The sequence below is a fragment of the Dendropsophus ebraccatus genome, chromosome 14 (genome assembly GCF_027789765.1).
Source record: "Dendropsophus ebraccatus isolate aDenEbr1 chromosome 14, aDenEbr1.pat, whole genome shotgun sequence".
Classification (NCBI taxonomy): domain Eukaryota; kingdom Metazoa; phylum Chordata; class Amphibia; order Anura; family Hylidae; genus Dendropsophus; species Dendropsophus ebraccatus.
Window position 1 is genome coordinate 54480473 of NC_091467.1, and position 24749 is coordinate 54505221.

Below are 24749 nucleotides of genomic sequence, written 5' to 3' on the forward strand. Positions count from 1 at the left end.
AGCTCAGTTGCAGCCGGTCAAGCGACCGAGCAGGTAGGTGGAAAGGTAGGTGCAGTTTATTAAACCGTTTCCTTTGGATTTGATTTCCTGGTGGCCGATGTATCCTGCTGATGCTGCCTGCCTACGGCTCCAGCTGGGAGAATTCACCCTCCATGTTCTTTGATAGATAGATTAGATACATTAGATAGAATAGATAGGATAGATAGGATAGATAAGATAGGATAGATAAGATAGGATAGAATAGATAGAATAGATAGATAGATAGATAGATAGATAGGTACTAATAATAAGCTAGCCAGCTAGGCAGCCAGCCACAGAGACAGCCAGCCAGCTACAGAGACAGCCAGCCAAAGAGCTAGCTGCATGTCATGTATGCCAGACAGAGACGGAGACAGAGACAGAGACGTGTATGTCTGCCATCCATCAGGTGGAAGCAGACGCAGTGTGATTGGGGGGTGGAGCTATTCAGATTTGAGAGCAGAAAGGAAGACAGAGGCAGTGCTAGGCAATAGGAGATGCAGTGTGAAAGCACGTCCGGTCCGCCATCTGAGAGGGTGGAGCGCATAATAGGGTATGTATGTCTGGCTTCGCCTTAACAAGAAGGTCGTGGTGTCCGAGAAGGGGAGTTTTCGGGAAAGCGTTGTGGCCATCGCTTCTCGGCCTTTTGGCTAAGATCAAGTGTAGTATCTTGTCTTACTGAACTGCCTTGACTTGACGGCTCAGGTCCTGGGGTACCCCCTGCACTCGGCCTTTGGGCATCGGCGATTTAATTCGTCTTAAGCTCACTGCAGCTATTGGGTGTAGGGCTATTCCCCAGGAACGAGAGTGAACCTTCCTCTCGGCCTGCTGCTCGATTGTCCTGTGCCCGACGGTTTGACCGGAGAACCACTTCGATCCCGCCTACCGACGAACGATCGACGAAGACGCCCCGGAACCCCGAGAAGGACGACGCTGAACCCCGAAGAAGCCGGCGACGAGGATTTGCATCTCTCCGCCCCTTTCGACGAGGATCTGCATAGCTCCGCCCTCCAGGAAAGAGCTCGACTGGGAGAAGCGATGGCCTCTTCAGCAGCGGAGATGAAGAAGACCCAGCAGAAGGAAGCGAGGAAGAGCCAGGAGGTCCGGGTCGTGGAGGCCTCTTCCTCTGCCGCCCCAGCTCAGCCGACGACCAGCAAGGCTGCGGATCCAGGCGTCCCTACACTGCGGCCCTGGATGCGCACTACGGTGGCCATGCGACTGAAGAAGGTGGATGGTAGAGAGCCGGACATGTCTGAGGATGTGTTCGCTAAGAAGATGGTCCTGGACCAGGGTTTCTCCAAGGCTGAAACCCTCAGCATTTTCTTCTTCACGGGGATCTTCTATGTGACATTTGCCTCCTTCAACACCTGCAGGAGGTACTGGGAGGCGGTAAAGGCAGCGAGGCCCGAATCCCCTTTCTCTCGCTTTGTAAGCAACTGCTTAATCCAAAGGGAGGAGAGGCGGGTGACGGTTTCAATCCTTAACCCGTACATCCCAGGCAAGGACATCGCCACATTCCTTGCAAGGTACTGCACAGTGGTCAAGGAACCCTCCAAGATCCTGAGCAGCCTTGGATTCTGGACTGGCAAGTGGTCGGTGGTCGTGAGGCTCAACAGGGATGAGTCATCGGACGACGGTTTCCAGCACCTGCCTCAGGCTTTCTCTTTGGGTGACGCTCCAGGCTTCATCTATTACCCGGATATGCCGCAGATCTGCAGGAGATGCAGCAAGAAGGGTCATCAGGCGAAGGACTGCAGCGAAGATTCCTGTAGAGTCTGCCGAGTGCCGGGGCATGGGACCAAGGACTGTCCGAAGGCAAAAACCTGCAACCTCTGCGGCCATGCGGACCACAGCTACAGGGCCTGCCCCCAGAGGGAAAAGAGAACCTGGGCATCCGTGGTTGCCAAAGCTCCAACCGGCCAGCAGCCGGCCGTAGCCCAAGCAGCGCAGAAGCCCAAGGAGAAGGAGAAGAAGAAGAAGGAGGGTAAGAGGACGACGGCCCCTAACCCTCCCCCCACCCCCGCCCTCCCTACCCCTTCCCCCTCCCCTCCTTCCCCCCCTCCCCCCTCTCCCTCCCCGCCCACCCCCACTGAGGAATCCCTCCCCTATCCCATTGCCTCAGTGGGTCCCCTGTCCCCCGCCCCTACCCCCACCCTCCCACCCCACTCCCCCAACCCAGCAGCACTAACCTTTCCTCCCGCTGCTGTGGTTCTCTCCTTGGAGGATTTTCCCCCTCTTGTCCCCACAGTGGTTCCCGACAGGAAGAGGAAAGTGAGGGACAGCCCATCGGCTGAGACCTCCAAGAAAAAGATCATCGAGGTCTGCGAAGATGACCTCCCGGAGGAAAGCGACATGGATCAGGTGGTGGAGGATCTGGTCGACGAACCGGAGGCTTTCGACTTCGAGGACGTCCCAGAGAATGCACACCTGAAAGAGGCGCTGGAGGAGTGCATACGGGAATGGGTCGGGCCGGCGGGCCCCGAAGAAGAGGATCCGCCCGACCGGAGTGGTATCGTATGAGTCTGTGACTAACCCTTTTCTTTTCTCCCCATGGCTAATCTTTCCATCTTTAGCTTAAATGTGCGGAGTATGAGAGATAGGTCTAGATTCCAGACAGTTCTTTCGTTTTTAAATGCTCAGTTGTGCGATGTGTATATGTTGCAGGAATGTGCTCTGTCCTCTTCTAGGTCCTACAACCATCTGGCCAGGCAGTGGTCCCACGGTCCCTCCTACTGGTCCGGCGGGGGCGACTGTAAGTCCGCAGGGGTCGCCATCCTGATCAGGGGAGGCAACTTTACACTTGATTCTGTTCAGGAGCTTGTCTGTGGCAGATTGCTAATTGCAGACGGCTCTTGGGCGGGGGAGCCCGTAAGGCTCATCAATGTGTATGCCTCTCCTGAGAAGGGTGCGCGTCTGGAACTATTCCAGGCCCTGCGGGCCCAGCTCGCAACCTCCAGGGCTGTAGTGTTGGGTGGGGACTTCAACTGCCCCATTGAAGCGGACGGACGCAGTTCTGGGACATCTGTCAAGTTGGATGTCACATCCAAACTGCTCATCGAGATGGTGACTGAAGCATCCTTGCAGGACGTTGTTGGGTCCATCGGGAACGGCTCTGTTAATTATACATGGAGCCGCCCCGATGGCTCGCTCCGTTCTCGGATTGACTTTGTGTTTGCCTCTCGAGCAGTCAGGCAGACTAGGCACTCTATGGTTCCCTGCTTCTTCTCTGACCACAGGGCCATTCTGTTTCAAGGGGTTCTGGGCCATGGTTTCCCATCTGGCCCAGGCTCTTGGAAGCTGAATTGTGCTCTACTGGCTCAGGAGGAGGTTCTGGAGGAGCTTAGAGAGGCCTACATCGTATGGCGCAACGATAAATGTATGTTTGAGCGTGTTAGTGATTGGTGGGAATTTGTTAAGGTTCAATTTCGCAGTTTCTTTCAGGCCAAGAGTCGTCAACAGGCGTGCGGAAGAAAGAGGGACTTCAGGAGGCTGCAGCGCGAGCTGCGGTCACTGCAAGACCTTCTCCGGTGCGGCTGGGACGTGAAGGAGGAGCTGGAGGAGACCAAAAAGAGCTTGCAAAGGCACTTTGAGGAGGAATCCAAGCGAATCGTCTTCCGTTCCAAGGTGGAGAACCTGGAGAAGGGTGAGAAATGTAACTCGTTCTTTTTCAGGAAACTCCACGCCGGCCACACGCCCCTGACTGAGCTGCGGGATGAGACCGGAAGTTTGCGGAAGGGCAAAGAGGACGTGATGGGGGTTGTCACCAGCTTCTACCGCAGCCTCTACGCCCCGAAGACCACCGACTCCGAAGTGGCCGACGAGTTCCTGTCAGGTATCACTAACGTTGTTGATCCCGCAGGTGCGTCGGCCATGGACGCCCCCTTGACGGTGGGGGAGCTGCTCTCTGCCGCTAAATCCTTTAGGCCTGGCAGGACCCCGGGCAGTGATGGTCTCCCAGCGGAGCTCTATGTAGCGCTGGGGGATCTCATTTGCCCGGACCTGTTGGAGCTGTACGAGGAGATGGTGGTGGAGGGCAGAATGCCTCCGTCGTTGAGGGAGGGTACGATCACGATCCTGTATAAGCGGAAGGGGGAGAGATGTGACTTGAAAAATTGGCGTCCCATCTCTCTCTTGAACGTGGACTACAAGATCCTCGCCAAGGTGCTGGCCAACCGGCTGAAGAAGGTCATCGGTCAGGTCGTCCATCTGGACCAGACCTGTGGCATTCCCGGCCGCAGGATCGCAGACAGCCTCGCCCTAGTGAGGGACACGGTCCATTACATCCAAAGCCGCCGTGCACACGCGGCCCTGGTCAGCCTTGATCAGGAGAAGGCTTTCGACCGGGTCTCTCACGAGTTCATGGGCAGGGCACTGCGTAGGTTAGGACTTGGTGATATGTTTTGTCGTTTTGTTAACGTGATGTATTTTGATATTTTCAGCAGGGTACTGGTGAACGGCTGGAAGACTGACCCCTTTCCGGTTCTTTCTGGGGTCAGACAAGGCTGCCCTCTCTCACCTCTCCTTTTTGTTTGTGTTATAGAATCCTTCGCGGAGGCTATACGGCAGAACGGAGAGATCAGAGGGATCACCGTACCCGGACCCGATCGACACGAGGTCAAGTGCTCGCTGTACATGGACGACGTGACCGTCTTCTGCGCTGACCAGCGTTCGGTGACCGCACTCGTCCAGACCTGCGAGAAGTTCGGAAAGGCTTCAGGGGCAAAGGTCAACTGCGGGAAGTCGGAGGCTATGCTCTTCGGGGAGTGGCACCTGGCTTCCTCCGCCCCCTTCCCGTTTACCATCAAACCGGACTTCATCAAGATCCTTGGAGTCTGGTTCGGAAAGGAAGGCGCGGCCCTCAAGTCCTGGGAAGAGCGATTGGCTAAGGTCAATACGAAGATCGGGCTGTGGAGCCTCAGACACCTCACCATTGAGGGCAAAGCATTGGTCCTGAGGAACGAAGTTCTGCCTGTGCTTCAGTACACCGCACAGGCCTGGCCCCCCCATGTCACCGTCTGCAGGGCCATCACCAGGACCGTGTTTTGTTTCATCTGGGGCTCCAAAATGGACAGAGTGAAGCGCTCCGTGATGTACAAGGAACCCCGCAAGGGCGGAAAAGGTGTTCCGGATATCCCTACCTTGCTGCGGGCAGCCTTCGTATGTGACTGTGTGCGGAGGACTCTGCAACAGAAAAATGGCTCTGCGGGCAGGTCCATGTCTCGCCTGTTCCTCCTCCCCCTCTGGAGGGGTCTGAGCTGGGACAAGTGGGACAGCTCCATCCCTTACAACTGGCACACTCCCTGGTTCTACGGGGGCGTCGTCAAGTTTGTGAGGGAACACCAACTGGAGGGACTCAAGCCCGACTTGTGGAAGCCAAAAACTGTCCACAAGCTCATCAGAGCACAGGACCCTATGGAGCTCGTTCCAGGGCTCACTGCGGCCACCGCAGAGACTGTATGGACTAATGTGGCTTCGGCGAAGTTGACCAACGGGCACAAGGACTTGTCTTGGATGGCCATTCAGGGGGGACTGCCCTTGAGGTCATTCATGCATGCCCGCAACCTGTGCAAAACGCGGTACTGCCCCCGGTGCCCCTTCGTGGAGGAAACATCTTTGCACCTCTTTTGGCAGTGTCCGTTTGCTCAGGGCCTGTTGGACGCCCTGGAACTTGAACTCAGTGACTGCGTGCCCAGGAACAGGCTAACGCACTGCGCGGTGCTGTACGGCCTGTTCCCTGGGAATTTCGGCGATGAGGCAACCCGGGAGGCCTGGCGCCTTATGAACTGTTTTAAGGACGCTATATGGCTTGCCAGGAACCGCCTCATTCTGAAGAAGGAGAGGATGTCCTTTCTGGACTGCCGCAGGCTGGTCCACAGCCTGCTCAGAGACTATTCCATCATGGACAGATCGGACCAGGAAGAAGAGGATTGATACCCCTCTCCTTCCCCCTCTCCCCGTGTGTTGTGTCGTCTTTCAATAAAGCTTCGGGCCTGTGATTTCCCCTCCCTACCCCCCTCTTTCCCACCCCCCTTACCCCATCACTTGTCTGTATTGCTTTATTGTTTGTTGTTTTAGGATTGCTAAGGTATGCGGGAATGTTAGTGTAGCGGGTGGTATGATGTATAGCGTAGGGAGCCTGTGCTGTATGTTGTACCATGGTGCTGAGTATGTAGTGTCTTATTTATTGAACTGTGCTGCGTCACAGTTTATGTATGCCTGACGACGACTGATTGTAATAAAGATATTTTCAATCAAAAAATCTGTTCTTACTGAACTGCCTTGACTTGACGGCTCAGGTCCTGGGGTACCCCCTGCACTCGGCCTTTGGGCATCGGCGATTTAATTCGTCTTAAGCTCACTGCAGCTATTGGGTGTAGGGCTATTCCCCAGGAACGAGAGTGAACCTTCCTCTCGGCCTGCTGCTCGATTGTCCTGTGCCCGACGGTTTGACCGGAGAACCACTTCGATTCCGCCTGCCGACGAACGATCGACGAAGACGCCCCGGAACCCCGAGAAGGACGACGCTGAACCCCGAAGAAGCCGGCGACGAGGATTTGCATCTCTCCGCCCCCTTCGACGAGGATCTGCATAGCTCCGCCCACCAGGAAGGAGCTCGACCAGGAGAAGCGATGGCCTCTTCAGCACCGGAGAAGACCCAGCAGAGGAAGGAAGCGAGGAAGAGCCAGGAGGCCCAGGTCGTGGATGCCTCTTCCTCTGCCGCCCCAGCTCAGCCGACGACCAGCAAGGCTGCGGATCCAGGCGTCCCTGCACTGCGGCCCTGGATGCGCACTACGGTGGCCATGCGACTGAAGAAGGTGGATGGTAGAGAGCCGGACATGTCTGAGGATGTGTTCGCCAAGAAGATGGTCCTGGACCAGGGTTTCTCCAAGGCTGAAACCCTCAGCATCTTCTTCTTTACTGGGATCTTCTATGTGACATTTGCCTCCTTCAACACCTGCAGGAGGTACTGGGAGGCGGTAAAGGCAGCGAGGCCCGAATCCCCTTTCTCTCGCTTTGTAAGCAACTGCTTAATCCAAAGGGAGGAGAGGCGGGTGACGGTTTCAATCCTTAACCCGTACATCCCAGGCAAGGACATCGCCACATTCCTTGCAAGGTACTGCACAGTGGTCAAGGAACCCTCCAAGATCCTGAGCAGCCTTGGATTCTGGACTGGCAAGTGGTCGGTGGTCGTGAGGCTCAACAGGGATGAGTCATCGGACGACGGTTTCCAGCACCTGCCTCAGGCTTTCTCTTTGGGTGACGCTCCAGGCTTCATCTATTACCCGGATATGCCGCAGATCTGCAGGAGATGCAGCAAGAAGGGTCATCAGGCGAAGGACTGCAGCGAAGATTCCTGTAGAGTCTGCCGAGTGCCGGGGCATGGGACCAAGGACTGTCCGAAGGCAAAAACCTGCAACCTCTGCGGCCATGCGGACCACAGCTACAGGGCCTGCCCTCAGAGGGAAAAGAGAACGTGGGCATCCGTGGTTGCCAAAGCTCCGACCAGCCAGCAGCCGGTCGTAGCCCAAGCAGCGCAGAAGCCCAAGGAGAAGGAGAAGAAGAAGAAGGAGGGTAAGAGGACGACGGCCCCTAACCCTCCCCCCACCCCCGCCCTCCCTACCCCTTCCCCCTCCCCTCCTTCCCCCCTTCCCCCCTCTCCCTCCCCGCCCACCCCCACTCAGGAATCCCTCCCCTATCCCATTGCCTCAGTGGGTCCCCTGTCCCCCGCCCCTACCCCCACCCTCCCACCCCACTCCCCCAACCCAGCAGCACTAACCTTTCCTCCCGCTGCTGTGGTTCTCTCCTTGGAGGATTTTCCCCCTCTTGTCCCCACAGTGGTTCCCGACAGGAAGAGGAAAGTGAGGGACAGCCCATCGGCTGAGACCTCCAAGAAAAAGATCATCGAGGTCTGCGAAGATGACCTCCCGGAGGAAAGCGACATGGATCAGGTGGTGGAGAATCTGGTCGACGAACCGGAGGCTTTCGACTTCGAGGACGTCCCAGAGAATGCACACCTGAAAGAGGCGCTGGAGGAGTGCATACGGGAATGGGTCGGGCCGGCGGGCCCCGAAGAAGAGGATCCGCCCGACCGGAGTGGTACCGTATGAGTCTGTGACTAACCCTTTTCTTTTCTCCCCATGGCTAATCTTTCCATCTTTAGCTTAAATGTGCGGAGTATGAGAGATAGGTCTAGATTCCAGACAGTTCTTTCGTTTTTAAATGCTCAGTTGTGCGATGTGTATATGTTGCAGGAATGTGCTCTGTCCTCTTCTAGGTCCTACAACCATCTGGCCAGGCAGTGGTCCCACGGTCCCTCCTACTGGTCCGGCGGGGGCGACTGTAAGTCCGCAGGGGTCGCCATCCTGATCAGGGGAGGCAACTTTACACTTGATTCTGTTCAGGAGCTTGTCTGTGGCAGATTGCTAATTGCAGACGGCTCTTGGGCGGGGGAGCCCGTAAGGCTCATCAATGTGTATGCCTCTCCTGAGAAGGGTGCGCGTCTGGAACTATTCCAGGCCCTGCGGGCCCAGCTCGCAACCTCCAGGGCTGTAGTGTTGGGTGGGGACTTCAACTGCCCCATTGAAGCGGACGGACGCAGTTCTGGGACATCTGTCAAGTTGGATGTCACATCCAAACTGCTCATCGAGATGGTGACTGAAGCATCCTTGCAGGACGTTGTTGGGACCATCGGGAACGGCTCTGTTAATTATACATGGAGCCGCCCCGATGGCTCGCTCCGTTCTCGGATTGACTTTGTGTTTGCCTCTCGAGCAGTCAGGCAGACTAGGCACTCTATGGTTCCCTGCTTCTTCTCTGACCACAGGGCCATTCTGTTTCAAGGGGTTCTGGGCCATGGTTTCCCATCTGGCCCAGGCTCTTGGAAGATGAATTGTGCTCTGCTGGCTCAGGAGGAGGTTCTGGAGGAGCTTAGAGAGGCCTACATCGTATGGCGCAACGATAAATGTATGTTTGAGCGTGTTAGTGATTGGTGGGAATTTGTTAAGGTTCAATTTCGCAGTTTCTTTCAGGCCAAGAGTCGTCAACAGGCGTGCGGAAGAAAGAGGGACTTCAGGAGGCTGCAGCGCGAGCTGCGGTCACTGCAAGACCTTCTCCGGTGCGGCTGGGACGTGAAGGAGGAGCTGGAGGAGACCAAAAAGAGCTTGCAAAGGCACTTTGAGGAGGAATCCAAGCGAATCGTCTTCCGTTCCAAGGTGGAGAACCTGGAGAAGGGTGAGAAATGTAACTCGTTCTTTTTCAGGAAACTCCACGCCGGCCACACGCCCCTGACTGAGCTGCGGGATGAGACCGGAAGCTTGCGGAAGGGCAAAGAGGACGTGATGGGGGTTGTCACCAGCTTCTACCGCAGCCTCTACGCCCCGAAGACCACCGACTCCGAAGTGGCCGACGAGTTCCTGTCAGGTATCACTAACGTTGTTGATCCCGCAGGTGCGTCGGCCATGGACGCCCCCTTGACGGTGGGGGAGCTGCTCTCTGCCGCTAAATCCTTTAGGCCTGGCAGGACCCCGGGCAGTGATGGTCTCCCAGCGGAGCTCTATGTAGCGCTGGGGGATCTCATTTGCCCGGACCTGTTGGAGCTGTACGAGGAGATGGTGGTGGAGGGCAGAATGCCTCCGTCGTTGAGGGAGGGTACGATCACGATCCTGTATAAGCGGAAGGGGGAGAGATGTGACTTGAAAAATTGGCGTCCCATCTCTCTCTTGAACGTGGACTACAAGATCCTCGCCAAGGTGCTGGCCAACCGGCTGAAGAAGGTCATCGGTCAGGTCGTCCATCTGGACCAGACCTGTGGCATTCCCGGCCGCAGGATCGCAGACAGCCTCGCCCTAGTGAGGGACACGGTCCATTACATCCAAAGCCGCCGTGCACACGCGGCCCTGGTCAGCCTTGATCAGGAGAAGGCTTTCGACCGGGTCTCTCACGAGTTCATGGGCAGGGCACTGCGTAGGTTAGGACTTGGTGATATGTTTTGCCGTTTTGTTAACGTTATGTATTTTGATATTTTCAGCAGGGTACTGGTGAACGGCTGGAAGACTGACCCCTTTCCGGTTCTCTCTGGGGTCAGACAAGGCTGCCCTCTCTCACCTCTCCTTTTTGTTTGTGTTATAGAATCCTTCGCGGAGGCTATACGGCAGAACGGAGAGATCAGAGGGATCACCGTACCCGGACCCGATCGACACGAGGTCAAGTGCTCGCTGTACATGGACGACGTGACCGTCTTCTGCGCTGACCAGCGTTCGGTGACCGCACTCGTCCAGACCTGCGAGAAGTTCGGAAAGGCTTCAGGGGCAAAGGTCAACTGCGGGAAGTCGGAGGCTATGCTCTTCGGGGAGTGGCACCTGGCTTCCTCCGCCCCCTTCCCGTTTACCATCAAACCGGACTTCATCAAGATCCTTGGAGTCTGGTTCGGAAAGGAAGGCGCGGCCCTCAAGTCCTGGGAAGAGCGATTGGCTAAGGTCAACACGAAGATCGGGCTGTGGAGCCTCAGACACCTCACCATTGAGGGCAAAGCATTGGTCCTGAGGAACGAAGTTCTGCCTGTGCTCCAGTACACCGCACAGGCCTGGCCCCCCCACGTCACCGTCTGCAGGGCCATCACCAGGACCGTGCTTCGTTTCATCTGGGGCTCCAAAATGGACAGAGTGAAGCGCTCCGTGATGTACAAGGAACCCCGCAAGGGCGGAAAAGGTGTTCCGGATATCCCTACCTTGCTGCGGGCAGCCTTCGTATGTGACTGTGTGCGGAGGACTCTGCAACAGAACAATGGCTCTGCGGGCAGGTCCATGTCTCGCCTGTTCCTCCTCCCCCTCTGGAGGGGTCTGAGCTGGGACAAGTGGGACAGCTCCATCCCTTACAACTGGCACACTCCCTGGTTCTACGGGGGCGTCGTCAAGTTTGTGAGGGAACACCAACTGGAGGGACTCAAGCCCGACTTGTGGAAGCCAAAAACTGTCCACAAGCTCATCAGAGCGCAGGACTCTATGGAGCTCGTTCCAGGGCTCACTGCGGCCACCGCAGAGACTGTATGGACTAATGTGGCTTCGGCGAACTTGACCAACGGGCACAAGGACTTGTCTTGGATGGCCATTCAGGGGGGACTGCCTTTGAGGTCATTCATGCATGCCCGCAACCTGAGCAAGACGCGGTACTGCCCCCGGTGCCCCTTCGTGGAGGAAACATCTTTGCACCTCTTTTGGCAGTGTCCGTTTGCTCAGGGCCTGTTGGACGCCCTGGAACTTGAACTCAGTGACTGTGTGCCCAGGAACAGGCTAACGCACTGCGCGGTGCTGTACGGCCTGCTCCCTGGGAATTTCGGCGATGAGGCAACCCGGGAGGCCTGGCGCCTTATGAACTGTTTTAAGGACGCTATATGGCTGGCCAGGAACCGCCTCATTCTGAAGAAGGAGAGGATGTCCTTTCTGGACTGCCGCAGGCTGGTCCACAGCCTGCTCAGAGACTATTCCATCATGGACAGATCGGACCAGGAAGAAGAGGATTGATACCCCTCTCCTTCCCCCTCTCCCCTTGTGTTGTGTTGTCTTTCAATAAAGCTTCGGGCCTGTGATTTCCCCTCCCTACCCCCCTCTCTCCCACCCCCCTTACCCCATCACTTGTCTGTAATGCTTTATTGTTTGTTGTTTTAGGATTGTTAAGGTATGCGGGAATGTTAGTGTAGCGGGTGGTACGATGTATAGCGTAGGGAGCCTGTGCTGTATGTTGTACCATGGTGCTGAGTATGTAGTGTCTTATTTATTGAACTGTGCTGCGTCACAGTTTATGTATGCCTGACGACGACTGATTGTAATAAAGATATTTTCAATCAAAAAAATCTGTTCTTATCAGTTTAATATCTGATACGTCCCCTATCTGGGGACCATATATTAAATGGATTTTTAGAACAGGGAGATGGAAAAAGAGCTTGCTCTGTCCTCTCCAGGCATTGACCTGGTATTGCAGTGCCTCCAGGTTCAGTGCACCCCCTAATGAGTTTGCAAAAAACAGAGCAAAAGAATGAAGAAGGAAACAAGCCGGCTGCACCTGAAACTACTGTGTTGCAAGAAACATCCCTCGAGTGTGTTGTGCGCAGGTGGACCGACCCCGAAAAATTAGCCCGAGTGTGGCTACGAAAAGTTTGTTTGTCCAAGACTTGCTGGCCTCTGTTGCCATGGCAACCAACTGGCAGAGTTGTTTACAACTTGGCTGCCGGGCCAGTGCTGGTGATGTCATCGCGGGACGTGATGTCATCAAGGCTTTGCTGCTATGCACAGCTGCCAGCACAACAAGCAGCTCAGTTGCAGCCGGTCAAGCGACCGAGCAGGTAGGTGGAAAGGTAGGTGCAGTTTATTAAACCGTTTCCTTTGGATTTGATTTCCTGGTGGCCGATGTATCCTGCTGATGCTGCCTGCCTACGGCTCCAGCTGGGAGAATTCACCCTCCATGTTCTTTGATAGATAGATTAGATACATTAGATAGAATAGATAGGATAGATAGGATAGATAAGATAGGATAGATAAGATAGGATAGAATAGATAGAATAGATAGATAGATAGATAGATAGATAGGTACTAATAATAAGCTAGCCAGCTAGGCAGCCAGCCACAGAGACAGCCAGCCAGCTACAGAGACAGCCAGCCAAAGAGCTAGCTGCATGTCATGTATGCCAGACAGAGACGGAGACAGAGACAGAGACGTGTATGTCTGCCATCCATCAGGTGGAAGCAGACGCAGTGTGATTGGGGGGTGGAGCTATTCAGATTTGAGAGCAGAAAGGAAGACAGAGGCAGTGCTAGGCAATAGGAGATGCAGTGTGAAAGCACGTCCGGTCCGCCATCTGAGAGGGTGGAGCGCATAATAGGGTATGTATGTCTGGCTTCGCCTTAACAAGAAGGTCGTGGTGTCCGAGAAGGGGAGTTTTCGGGAAAGCGTTGTGGCCATCGCTTCTCGGCCTTTTGGCTAAGATCAAGTGTAGTATCTGTTCTTATCAGTTTAATATCTGATACGTCCCCTATCTGGGGACCATATATTAAATGGATTTTTAGAACAGGGAGATGGAAAAAGAGCTTGCTCTGTCCTCTCCAGGCATTGACCTGGTATTGCAGTGCCTCCAGGTTCAGTGCACCCCCTAATGAGTTTGCAAAAAACAGAGCAAAAGAATGAAGAAGGAAACAAGCCGGCTGCACCTGAAACTACTGTGTTGCAAGAAACATCCCTCGAGTGTGTTGTGCGCAGGTGGACCGACCCCGAAAAATTAGCCCGAGTGTGGCTACGAAAAGTTTGTTTGTCCAAGACTTGCTGGCCTCTGTTGCCATGGCAACCAACTGGCAGAGTTGTTTACAACTTGGCTGCCGGGCCAGTGCTGGTGATGTCATCGCGGGACGTGATGTCATCAAGGCTTTGCTGCTATGCACAGCTGCCAGCACAACAAGCAGCTCAGTTGCAGCCGGTCAAGCGACCGAGCAGGTAGGTGGAAAGGTAGGTGCAGTTTATTAAACCGTTTCCTTTGGATTTGATTTCCTGGTGGCCGATGTATCCTGCTGATGCTGCCTGCCTACGGCTCCAGCTGGGAGAATTCACCCTCCATGTTCTTTGATAGATAGATTAGATACATTAGATAGAATAGATAGGATAGATAGGATAGATAAGATAGGATAGATAAGATAGGATAGAATAGATAGAATAGATAGATAGATAGATAGATAGATAGGTACTAATAATAAGCTAGCCAGCTAGGCAGCCAGCCACAGAGACAGCCAGCCAGCTACAGAGACAGCCAGCCAAAGAGCTAGCTGCATGTCATGTATGCCAGACAGAGACGGAGACAGAGACAGAGACGTGTATGTCTGCCATCCATCAGGTGGAAGCAGACGCAGTGTGATTGGGGGGTGGAGCTATTCAGATTTGAGAGCAGAAAGGAAGACAGAGGCAGTGCTAGGCAATAGGAGATGCAGTGTGAAAGCACGTCCGGTCCGCCATCTGAGAGGGTGGAGCGCATAATAGGGTATGTATGTCTGGCTTCGCCTTAACAAGAAGGTCGTGGTGTCCGAGAAGGGGAGTTTTCGGGAAAGCGTTGTGGCCATCGCTTCTCGGCCTTTTGGCTAAGATCAAGTGTAGTATCTGTTCTTATCAGTTTAATATCTGATACGTCCCCTATCTGGGGACCATATATTAAATGGATTTTTAGAACAGGGAGATGGAAAAAGAGCTTGCTCTGTCCTCTCCAGGCATTGACCTGGTATTGCAGTGCCTCCAGGTTCAGTGCACCCCCTAATGAGTTTGCAAAAAACAGAGCAAAAGAATGAAGAAGGAAACAAGCCGGCTGCACCTGAAACTACTGTGTTGCAAGAAACATCCCTCGAGTGTGTTGTGCGCAGGTGGACCGACCCCGAAAAATTAGCCCGAGTGTGGCTACGAAAAGTTTGTTTGTCCAAGACTTGCTGGCCTCTGTTGCCATGGCAACCAACTGGCAGAGTTGTTTACAACTTGGCTGCCGGGCCAGTGCTGGTGATGTCATCGCGGGACGTGATGTCATCAAGGCTTTGCTGCTATGCACAGCTGCCAGCACAACAAGCAGCTCAGTTGCAGCCGGTCAAGCGACCGAGCAGGTAGGTGGAAAGGTAGGTGCAGTTTATTAAACCGTTTCCTTTGGATTTGATTTCCTGGTGGCCGATGTATCCTGCTGATGCTGCCTGCCTACGGCTCCAGCTGGGAGAATTCACCCTCCATGTTCTTTGATAGATAGATTAGATACATTAGATAGAATAGATAGGATAGATAGGATAGATAAGATAGGATAGATAAGATAGGATAGAATAGATAGAATAGATAGATAGATAGATAGATAGATAGATAGGTACTAATAATAAGCTAGCCAGCTAGGCAGCCAGCCACAGAGACAGCCAGCCAGCTACAGAGACAGCCAGCCAAAGAGCTAGCTGCATGTCATGTATGCCAGACAGAGACGGAGACAGAGACAGAGACGTGTATGTCTGCCATCCATCAGGTGGAAGCAGACGCAGTGTGATTGGGGGGTGGAGCTATTCAGATTTGAGAGCAGAAAGGAAGACAGAGGCAGTGCTAGGCAATAGGAGATGCAGTGTGAAAGCACGTCCGGTCCGCCATCTGAGAGGGTGGAGCGCATAATAGGGTATGTATGTCTGGCTTCGCCTTAACAAGAAGGTCGTGGTGTCCGAGAAGGGGAGTTTTCGGGAAAGCGTTGTGGCCATCGCTTCTCGGCCTTTTGGCTAAGATCAGCGATCCCACCTACTTGCTTGCCAAGGGAGGTGTTTTTGTTCCTGTTCGGTGTGCTGGCGGAGGCGATATTTTGAAGATGGATGCAACCAATATGGATGGAACCACGGCAGAAGAAGTCCCGGCTTATGCAAAGATTAGAAACGGATGTCGTTTTACGTTAAAAGATCCGGGAAAGAAAGAATTGGGCTTGGTCTTCTTGGTGGAAGAGGTTCTGTTTAAGCTCCTTGGGTTACAGCGGAGTCAAGTTTTGGCCTTGTTGGAGTTCCCAAAGCGTGGTGTATACGACCTGGTGTTGGCTTCAGAAGAGGATTACAGCTTTCTGATGGGTAAGATCGAATGTTGCAAGGGAAATGTTATATTGAATGGTATTGATATAATGTCTCATTTCCTGAGGAGAGAAAGACTGATCACGGTGCGGATGTACAGCCCCTATGTGAACGAAGAGGAAATTGCGGTTTTTCTGGCAAAGTACTGCGAGGAAATTGCTCCAAAAGGAAAAGTCTTAAATCAGTTCGGACTTTGGACAATGAAGTGGAGGTTTGCTGTGAAGTTCAAAGTGTTGGAGAATGGGAAACTGTGTATGCCTCCAGGACGTTTCAGGATTGGAGCTGTTAATGGAGACTGTTTTTTTGCAGGCATGGACGACTTTTGTCGTAAATGTAAAAAGTATGGACATTTGAAGGAACATTGTACTGTGATATTTTGCACAAAATGTCAAACAGAGGGGCATGTGGCTGAGTCATGCAATCAGAAGAAGGTGTGCCATTTGTGTGGGAGTGCAGAGCACCTGTACGCTGTTTGTCCACTTAGAAGGAAGCGGGGGAGGGAGAAGGAGGAAGGGCAGGAAGCAGCTGGAGGGAGTGAGAGTCCTCAGCAGGAGGAGAGTATGGACCCTTCAGTTAGAAGGACTCCTAGGGAGGTGGAGAGAGTTCCCAGAGAGGAGGAGAAAAGGAAAAAGACAGTAAGGTCCCTTTCAGAGGAAGGGAGAAGGGATCGTAGTATTGTGTCTCAGGATGTATGGGATGATATAGAGTCATTAGAAAAGAGGAGTTTCTATGGTCGGGTGGGAGAAAAAGTTAGAGTTAGTTTGGGGAAAGAGAGTGAAGGGTTTTTTGAGACTTATCAAATGCCTTGTGAGATAATGAAGCGATTAGAAGAGTGTAAGTCTATCTCGCCGACTATGCTTCGTATATTGACTTATTTTGCGTTTAAGGGAGGTTTGCGAGCTTGATGAAATTATGTTGGTTTCTTTTCTTTTTGTTATTTAAAGGGAAGATAGATATGGGTTTTGTTTTTTGTGGGTTTTGGTTTTTTTTCCCCGTTTTTGTTATGTACATTGTAATGTAAATTTAATTTTGTTATGGATATGTGAGTTTGATCTGTGTTATGTTTTTGATTTGTGAAAATTCTTTTATTTTGTAAATAATTTTGTTTTGAATAAAATTGTTGATATCCCCTTTGTGGGATAGCCAACTTAAAAAAAAAAAAAATCTGTTCTTATCAGTTTAATATCTGATACGTCCCCTATCTGGGGACCATATATTAAATGGATTTTTAGAACAGGGAGATGGAAAAAGAGCTTGCTCTGTCCTCTCCAGGCATTGACCTGGTATTGCAGTGCCTCCAGGTTCAGTGCACCCCCTAATGAGTTTGCAAAAAACAGAGCAAAAGAATGAAGAAGGAAACAAGCCGGCTGCACCTGAAACTACTGTGTTGCAAGAAACATCCCTCCCTCGAGTGTGTTGTGCGCAGGTGGACCGACCCCGAAAAATTAGCCCCCGAGTGTGGCTACGAAAAGTTTGTTTGTCCAAGACTTGCTGGCCTCTGTTGCCATGGCAACCAACTGGCAGAGTTGTTTACAACTTGGCTGCCGGGCCAGTGCTGGTGATGTCATCGCGGGACGTGATGTCATCAAGGCTTTGCTGCTATGCACAGCTGCCAGCACAACAAGCAGCTCAGTTGCAGCCGGTCAAGCGACCGAGCAGGTAGGTGGAAAGGTAGGTGCAGTTTATTAAACCGTTTCCTTTGGATTTGATTTCCTGGTGGCCGATGTATCCTGCTGATGCTGCCTGCCTACGGCTCCAGCTGGGAGAATTCACCCTCCATGTTCTTTGATAGATAGATTAGATACATTAGATAGAATAGATAGGATAGATAGGATAGATAAGATAGGATAGATAAGATAGGATAGAATAGATAGAATAGATAGATAGATAGATAGATAGATAGATAGGTACTAATAATAAGCTAGCCAGCTAGGCAGCCAGCCACAGAGACAGCCAGCCAGCTACAGAGACAGCCAGCCAAAGAGCTAGCTGCATGTCATGTATGCCAGACAGAGACGGAGACAGAGACAGAGACGTGTATGTCTGCCATCCATCAGGTGGAAGCAGACGCAGTGTGATTGGGGGGTGGAGCTATTCAGATTTGAGAGCAGAAAGGAAGACAGAGGCAGTGCTAGGCAATAGGAGATGCAGTGTGAAAGCACGTCCGGTCCGCCATCTGAGAGGGTGGAGCGCATAATAGGGTATGTATGTCTGGCTTCGCCTTAACAAGAAGGTCGTGGTGTCCGAGAAGGGGAGTTTTCGGGAAAGCGTTGTGGCCATCGCTTCTCGGCCTTTTGGCTAAGATCAAGTGTAGTATCTGTTCTTATCAGTTTAATATCTGATACGTCCCCTATCTGGGGACCATATATTAAATGGATTTTTAGAACAGGGAGATGGAAAAAGAGCTTGCTCTGTCCTCTCCAGGCATTGACCTGGTATTGCAGTGCCTCCAGGTTCAGTGCACCCCCTAATGAGTTTGCAAAAAACAGAGCAAAAGAATGAAGAAGGAAACAAGCCGGCTGCACCTGAAACTACTGTGTTGCAAGAAACATCCCTCGAGTGTGTTGTGCGCAGGTGGACCGACCCCGAAAAATTAGCCCGAGTGTGGCTACGAAAAGTTTGTTTGTCCAAGACTTGCTGGCCTCTGTTGCCATGGCAACCAACTGGCAGAGTTGTTTACAACTTGGCTGCCGGGCCAGTGCTGGTGATGTCATCGCGGGACGTGATGTCATCAAGGCTTTGCTGCTATGCACAGCTGCCAGCACAACAAGCAGCTCAGTTGCAGCCGGTCAAGCGACCGAGCAGGTAGGTGGAAAGGTAGGTGCAGTTTATTAAACCGTTTCCTTTGGATTTGATTTCCTGGTGGCCGATGTATCCTGCTGATGCTGCCTGCCTACGGCTCCAGCTGGGAGAATTCACCCTCCATGTTCTTTGATAGATAGATTAGATACATTAGATAGAATAGATAGGATAGATAGGATAGATAAGATAGGATAGATAAGATAGGATAGAATAGATAGAATAGATAGATAGATAGATAGATAGATAGGTACTAATAATAAGCTAGCCAGCTAGGCAGCCAGCCACAGAGACAGCCAGCCAGCTACAGAGACAGCCAGCCAAAGAGCTAGCTGCATGTCATGTATGCCAGACAGAGACGGAGACAGAGACAGAGACGTGTATGTCTGCCATCCATCAGGTGGAAGCAGACGCAGTGTGATTGGGGGGTGGAGCTATTCAGATTTGAGAGCAGAAAGGAAGACAGAGGCAGTGCTAGGCAATAGGAGATGCAGTGTGAAAGCACGTCCGGTCCGCCATCTGAGAGGGTGGAGCGCATAATAGGGTATGTATGTCTGGCTTCGCCTTAACAAGAAGGACGTGGTGTCCGAGAAGGGGAGTTTTCGGGAAACCGTTGTGGCCATCGCTTCTCGGCCTTTTGGCTAAGATCAAGCGTAGTGTCTGTTCTTATCACAGGGGCACGCGCGCCATTAGGCTGCAGCTGCGGCTGCAATTAGCTGGAGAAGGCGAGGACCTGCACGATGGCAGCGAACCTACCCACAGCGCCCAACACAGTGCGGCTGTATGTGCCAGAGGCAAAGAAAAGTGAGTGGACCATCGTGGATGTTCAGGCTAAATTGATTGAGGAGACCTTAAAAATGGAAAGACACGAAATCTTCTGTGTACAAGCTTTCCCCACCCTGGGATTCTATGATATCACCTTCAATACCCAGAATTCCTTCAGAACATGTTATACAAGGAGCCAGGAACTTGCTAATCATCCCAAACTGCAGGGATGCAAATTTGTTGTAGCCACGCCCCCAAGGAAGCAGCGTGTGCCTGTAACAGTGCAAATGTATAATCCATTTGTGAGAGATGAAGAGATTTCAACCTTCCTGGCAAGGTATTGCACATATGTTTCCCCTGGGGAAAGAAAGAAAAACGTCCTGGGAACTTTTAATGGATTAAGACGTTTTTGGGTGGAATTCCGGAAGTCTGAGGGAGAGGTGGATGGCACTGCCCACCCTCCCCAAATGTTTTCTATAGGCCCCAATAGAGGCAACCTATTCTACCCCGGACAGCCTGAGTTTTGCAGGGATTGTTTCAGCTTCGGACATACCAAAAAAGACTGCAAAACTGGCCAGGTATGCAGAAACTGCCTAAAGCCTGGTCATAGAACTGCTGATTGTGAGGCAGCCAGAAAGTGTCATTTTTGCAATTCCACTGAGCACCTGGCCAGGCAATGCCCTGGTGTGTCCCCAGCACCAAGAAGATCTTATGCTGGGGTGGTGAGTGGCCAGCTTGCTGAGCACGTCCAACCTGCTGCGGACGTGCCCCCCGATACTGCTCCTGCTGATGGGGTGGAGGACGCCCTTCCTAGTGCACCCCCTGACCCCCTTGTTGCTGAAGGGGAACAAGCTCCTGTTGCTGACAGCGGAAAGTGTTCTGCTACTAAAGAACAAAGTGAGCCTGAGATGGAGGTGGACAAAGCCTCTTTAAAGAGAAAAGCACCTGACATTACTGTCTCACTGAATCCTAGTGAGAACATTGAGGAGTTTTCTAGCCCGTCTGCTAGGGGGGAGGACGTCTCTGATGTGGACTCGGACGCCTCCTCTTTAGACAGCCAGTGTTTCTTGGATAAAAATACTGTGGTGGAACTGTCAAAAACCCTGGGCTTCAGGAAAGGCACAGGGGATCCGAAAAAGGGCAGAACAGAGTGGAGCGTCATGCAGGGGGTACAGGACAAAACCTCCGAAAAGAACCCTCGCCCTCCAGTGCGAGGGAGAGCGGCTAAAAAAAGTGATGGTAAAAAGTCATGATTTAATTTTTTTCTGTATGATTAATCTTTTTTTCCCCTAGGTACTCCTGATGGAAATGCTACTTTCTGTTAGCTCCCTAAATGTGAGGAGCATTAGATCTGCTGAGAGAAGAGCAGCTATTTTTGAATCACTTTCTGTTTTACCTCATGATATTTTTTGTTTACAAGAATGTAGCATAAAGGAGGAACCGCATACAGCACAATGGACACACGGACATAGTGTGTGGTCCACTAGTAAGCATAGAAATGCTGGAGTAGGGGTTTTGTTTAGAGGTTACAATTATGTTATAAAAAATGTTATACACATTGTACAGGGAAGAATCCTCTTAGTTTGTTTTGAAAAAAATGGTGTTATGTTTAAACTAATTAATGTCTATGCTCCACCTGACAAAAAGGAAAGGGAAGAAATGTTTGAGAAATTATACTTTTTTTTGGGTGGACAGGACAACATTATCCTGACTGGGGACTTTAATTGCATCCTCCAGGTGGGAGACAGGGAGGGCTGTGGTAAACAGCTGGACAAGAGTGGTAAACAGCTGAAAGAGATAATTAGCCTGTTTGGGCTGCAGGATGCATTTGTAGAAAGTAAAGCAAACACTACTGATGATTCTAAGGGTTTTACTTATTACAGTGACAAAGGAAACATCAGCTCACGTATAGATTTTTGTTTTCTTTCCAGATTTTTGCAAATTAAAAAGTTTTCTTTGCGGCGTCTGCCCTATACAGACCATGCTATGCTTGAATGTTGTATCAGCACAAAGAGTGAATGCTGGCATGGAAAGGGTGTGTGGAAGCTGAACATCTCTTTGCTAGAGGATGAGTGTGTGTGTGAGAGGTATTGCGAATGCTTTAGGATGTGGATGAATAAAAAGAGTGAATTTTCCTGTGTAACTGAATGGTGGGAATGGGTTAAATTGCAAACCAAAAGGTTTTTTATTAAAGCTGGCTGTATAAAGGCAAAAAAACAACGTGACGAATATGAAATGTGGCAAATCAGACTGGAATATCTAGAATGTTTACAGAAAGGAGGGTTGGAGGTTAAAAATGAAATTCTGGAAACCAGGGAAAAAGTAAGAAATTGCCTACATGAAAAAGGGAAAAAAATAATTGCACAATCCAGAATAGTGGTTAAAGAACAAGATGAAAAATGCACAAAATATTTCTTTAAGAAAACCTATGGTAAAAGAGTGGGAATGGAGAGTGTGATAAATAAGGATGGTGAGGAGGTGCATGGCAAAGATAAGGTGCTGGATGAAATATGGAAATATTATTCCCATTTATTTTCAAACAAAAAAAGAGAGATTGATCAGGAGAAAGAATGTTTGGAATACATTGAAGGATGCCTAGGTCTGGAAGACAGTGAATGGTTAGGGAGAGATTTTACTATGGAAGAGGTGGAATCCATAGTGAAAACAATGCAAAAAGGGAAGGTGGCCGGAAATGATGGGTTACCTATAGAATTTTATTGTAAGTTCTGGGACTTAATTGGTTCTCATGTGTATGAGGTATGTAAGGATGTACTGGAGAGAGGGTGTTTGTCACAAAGTATGAGTGAGAGTGTGGTTGTATTATTATACAAAAAAGGTAATAAAAAGGATTTAAAAAATTGGAGGCCTATAGCGCTCCTTAACTGTGACTATAAACTTATTGCCAAAGTGATTGCTGAAAGATTGAAGAATGTAGTGGATAAAATGGTTGGTGAGGAGCAGGTGTGTGGTGTTCCAGGGAGACAGATATATGAAAGTTTAATGGGTGTGCGTGACGTATTGTATGATTGTAAAGATAGAAAACAGCCAATAGCTATTCTAGCGGTTGATTTTGAAAAAGCATATGATAATGTCAATCACCAGTTTATGTTAAATGTGTTGCGTAAGATGGGTGTGTCTGAGCGAATGATTAAATGGATAGGGATATTGTATTCTAATGTTGTGAGCAAGGTGCAAGTGAATGGGTGTCTGAGCAAAAATGTAAATATTAGGTCAGGGGTGAGACAGGGGTGTCCCCTGTCTCCTATCTTGTTCATTTGTGTTATAGAGCCTTTATTAGGGATGATAAGGAGAGATAAAGTTATGCGTGGTGTGGAAGTGCCTGGAAGTGGAGGGAGAGATTTAAGAGTGATTGGCTACATGGATGACATAACAGTGGTATGTAAGAGTCAAGCAGGTTTAAGGAGAGCAAAATTATTGATTGAATGTTTTTGTATGGTGAGTGGTCTTAAACTAAATGTGAGTAAAAGTGGAGTTAAATGTTTTGGTGCATGGAGAGAGATTGATCTCTGCGGTTGGCCTATAATCGAAGGAGGGGTGGAAATTCTGGGTATTATTTTTGACTATGAGTTGTATGGAAAACAAAGTTGGGAGATAGCTTATAATAAAATAAAAAGAAAAACTGATTTCTGGTCTCTAAGGACTTTAACCATTGAAGGAAGGGTGCTGATAATAAAAGCTGTTCTTTTTCCAATTCTTCTATATGTAAATAATGTTTTTCCGGCTCCAGATAGATGCCTTAAAAGAATAATTAGATTAATTTTTATGTTTTTCTGGAACTCAAAAATGGAAAAGCTAAATCGTAAAAAAATAATGAAAACAAAAAAATGCGGTGGGAAAAACCTACCTAATATTGAAAGGTTTCTGACAATAAAATATGTGAGTAATTGTGTCCGTCTGAGTAAGAAAGATAGTATGAATGGATGTATGTTGAAATATCTAGCTGGTTGTGTGTTAAAAAAATACAATTTACTGGAGTCAGATTTGAGGAAACCATGTAGGTTTAGTGCGCCATGGTTTTACGTGAGGATTGAAAGATGCATTAGGAGGAATGATTTGAGTGATCTGACATCTGAAATATGGAATGATAGTAAAAAAGTCATGAGAGGTTTAGAATTGAGAGAAAGTGTTGGATGTGTTAGTGGATTGAATGAGACAGAGAGTGTAGAAGTCTGGAAAAATGTAAGTGAAAAAGACTTAACAAACCGCCAAAAAGATGTGGCATGGATGTCTGTGCATGGATGTTTACCCACGAGAGAATTTCAAAGAAGAAGAAGGATGGTAGATAGTGAGGTCTGCCCAAGAGAGAATTGTAATAAATGTGAGAATGTTGTACATGTTTTCTGGGAGTGTGACTACGCTAAGGATGTGTGGAAGGGTATGGGTAAAATGATTAGAGGTCTAACGGGTATCGAAGTACTCACCTTTTATATGATGATGTATGGTCTATGTGGAGTGGACAAAATAAAGGCCAGATTACTATGGTTTATTGTGAACTGTGTCAAAGAAGCTTTGTGGGATGCCAGAAATATCTTGGTGTTTAAGCAACAAAAAATTGAATTGGAAGATTGCATGGGCATGATCCGTGGCAAATTGTACTTATATTATCTTGTGGACAAAAAACGACATGGTTCTGATGCTGAAGGCATCTGGAAATTCAAAAAATGGAAAGCATGGCTTTCATAAATCCAAAATTGCATTATTGGTTTTTCTTGTTTTGAATTGTATATAAAATGTAAATGTAAATTTTGTACTTTATTTATGATACTTCATTTCTTGCTACAAGTGAATACCTTTTGAACTTGTTCAAATGTTCATGTTATTACGTGTTAATTTTTAATAAAAGAATTAAAAAAAATCTGTTCTTATCAGTTTAATATCTGATACGTCCCCTATCTGGGGACCATATATTAAATGGATTTTTAGAACAGGGAGATGGAAAAAGAGCTTGCTCTGTCCTCTCCAGGCATTGACCTGGTATTGCAGTGCCTCCAGGTTCAGTGCACCCCCTAATGAGTTTGCAAAAAACAGAGCAAAAGAATGAAGAAGGAAACAAGCCGGCTGCACCTGAAACTACTGTGTTGCAAGAAACATCCCTCGAGTGTGTTGTGCGCAGGTGGACCGACCCCGAAAAATTAGCCCGAGTGTGGCTACGAAAAGTTTGTTTGTCCAAGACTTGCTGGCCTCTGTTGCCATGGCAACCAACTGGCAGAGTTGTTTACAACTTGGCTGCCGGGCCAGTGCTGGTGATGTCATCGCGGGACGTGATGTCATCAAGGCTTTGCTGCTATGCACAGCTGCCAGCACAACAAGCAGCTCAGTTGCAGCCGGTCAAGCGACCGAGCAGGTAGGTGGAAAGGTAGGTGCAGTTTATTAAACCGTTTCCTTTGGATTTGATTTCCTGGTGGCCGATGTATCCTGCTGATGCTGCCTGCCTACGGCTCCAGCTGGGAGAATTCACCCTCCATGTTCTTTGATAGATAGATTAGATACATTAGATAGAATAGATAGGATAGATAGGATAGATAAGATAGGATAGATAGGATAGATAAG

General features: G+C 50.1%; 5 non-coding genes and 3 pseudogenes across 5 annotated transcripts; all 8 read left to right on the forward strand.

Annotated features, from left to right (window-relative positions):
- Positions 1-648: 648 nt before the first annotated feature.
- On the forward strand, positions 649-791 carry LOC138773682 (U2 spliceosomal RNA; annotated as a pseudogene).
- An 11056-nt stretch (positions 792-11847) lies between these two features.
- On the forward strand, positions 11848-12019 carry LOC138773468 (U2 spliceosomal RNA; annotated as a pseudogene).
- A 951-nt stretch (positions 12020-12970) lies between these two features.
- On the forward strand, positions 12971-13161 carry LOC138773381 (U2 spliceosomal RNA). The gene has a single exon (XR_011360084.1). It is a non-coding gene; the product is annotated as a U2 spliceosomal RNA (small nuclear RNA).
- A 951-nt stretch (positions 13162-14112) lies between these two features.
- Positions 14113-14303, forward strand: LOC138773382 (U2 spliceosomal RNA). Its single transcript, XR_011360085.1, has one exon. It is a non-coding gene; the product is annotated as a U2 spliceosomal RNA (small nuclear RNA).
- A 2436-nt stretch (positions 14304-16739) lies between these two features.
- Positions 16740-16931, forward strand: LOC138773516 (U2 spliceosomal RNA). Its single transcript, XR_011360163.1, has one exon. It is a non-coding gene; the product is annotated as a U2 spliceosomal RNA (small nuclear RNA).
- A 961-nt stretch (positions 16932-17892) lies between these two features.
- LOC138773383 (U2 spliceosomal RNA) lies at positions 17893-18083 on the forward strand. Its single transcript, XR_011360086.1, has one exon. It is a non-coding gene; the product is annotated as a U2 spliceosomal RNA (small nuclear RNA).
- A 951-nt stretch (positions 18084-19034) lies between these two features.
- LOC138773712 (U2 spliceosomal RNA) lies at positions 19035-19151 on the forward strand (annotated as a pseudogene).
- Positions 19152-24025: 4874 nt separating this feature from the next.
- On the forward strand, positions 24026-24207 carry LOC138773522 (U2 spliceosomal RNA). The gene has a single exon (XR_011360167.1). It is a non-coding gene; the product is annotated as a U2 spliceosomal RNA (small nuclear RNA).
- The last annotated feature ends 542 nt before the right edge of the window (positions 24208-24749 follow it).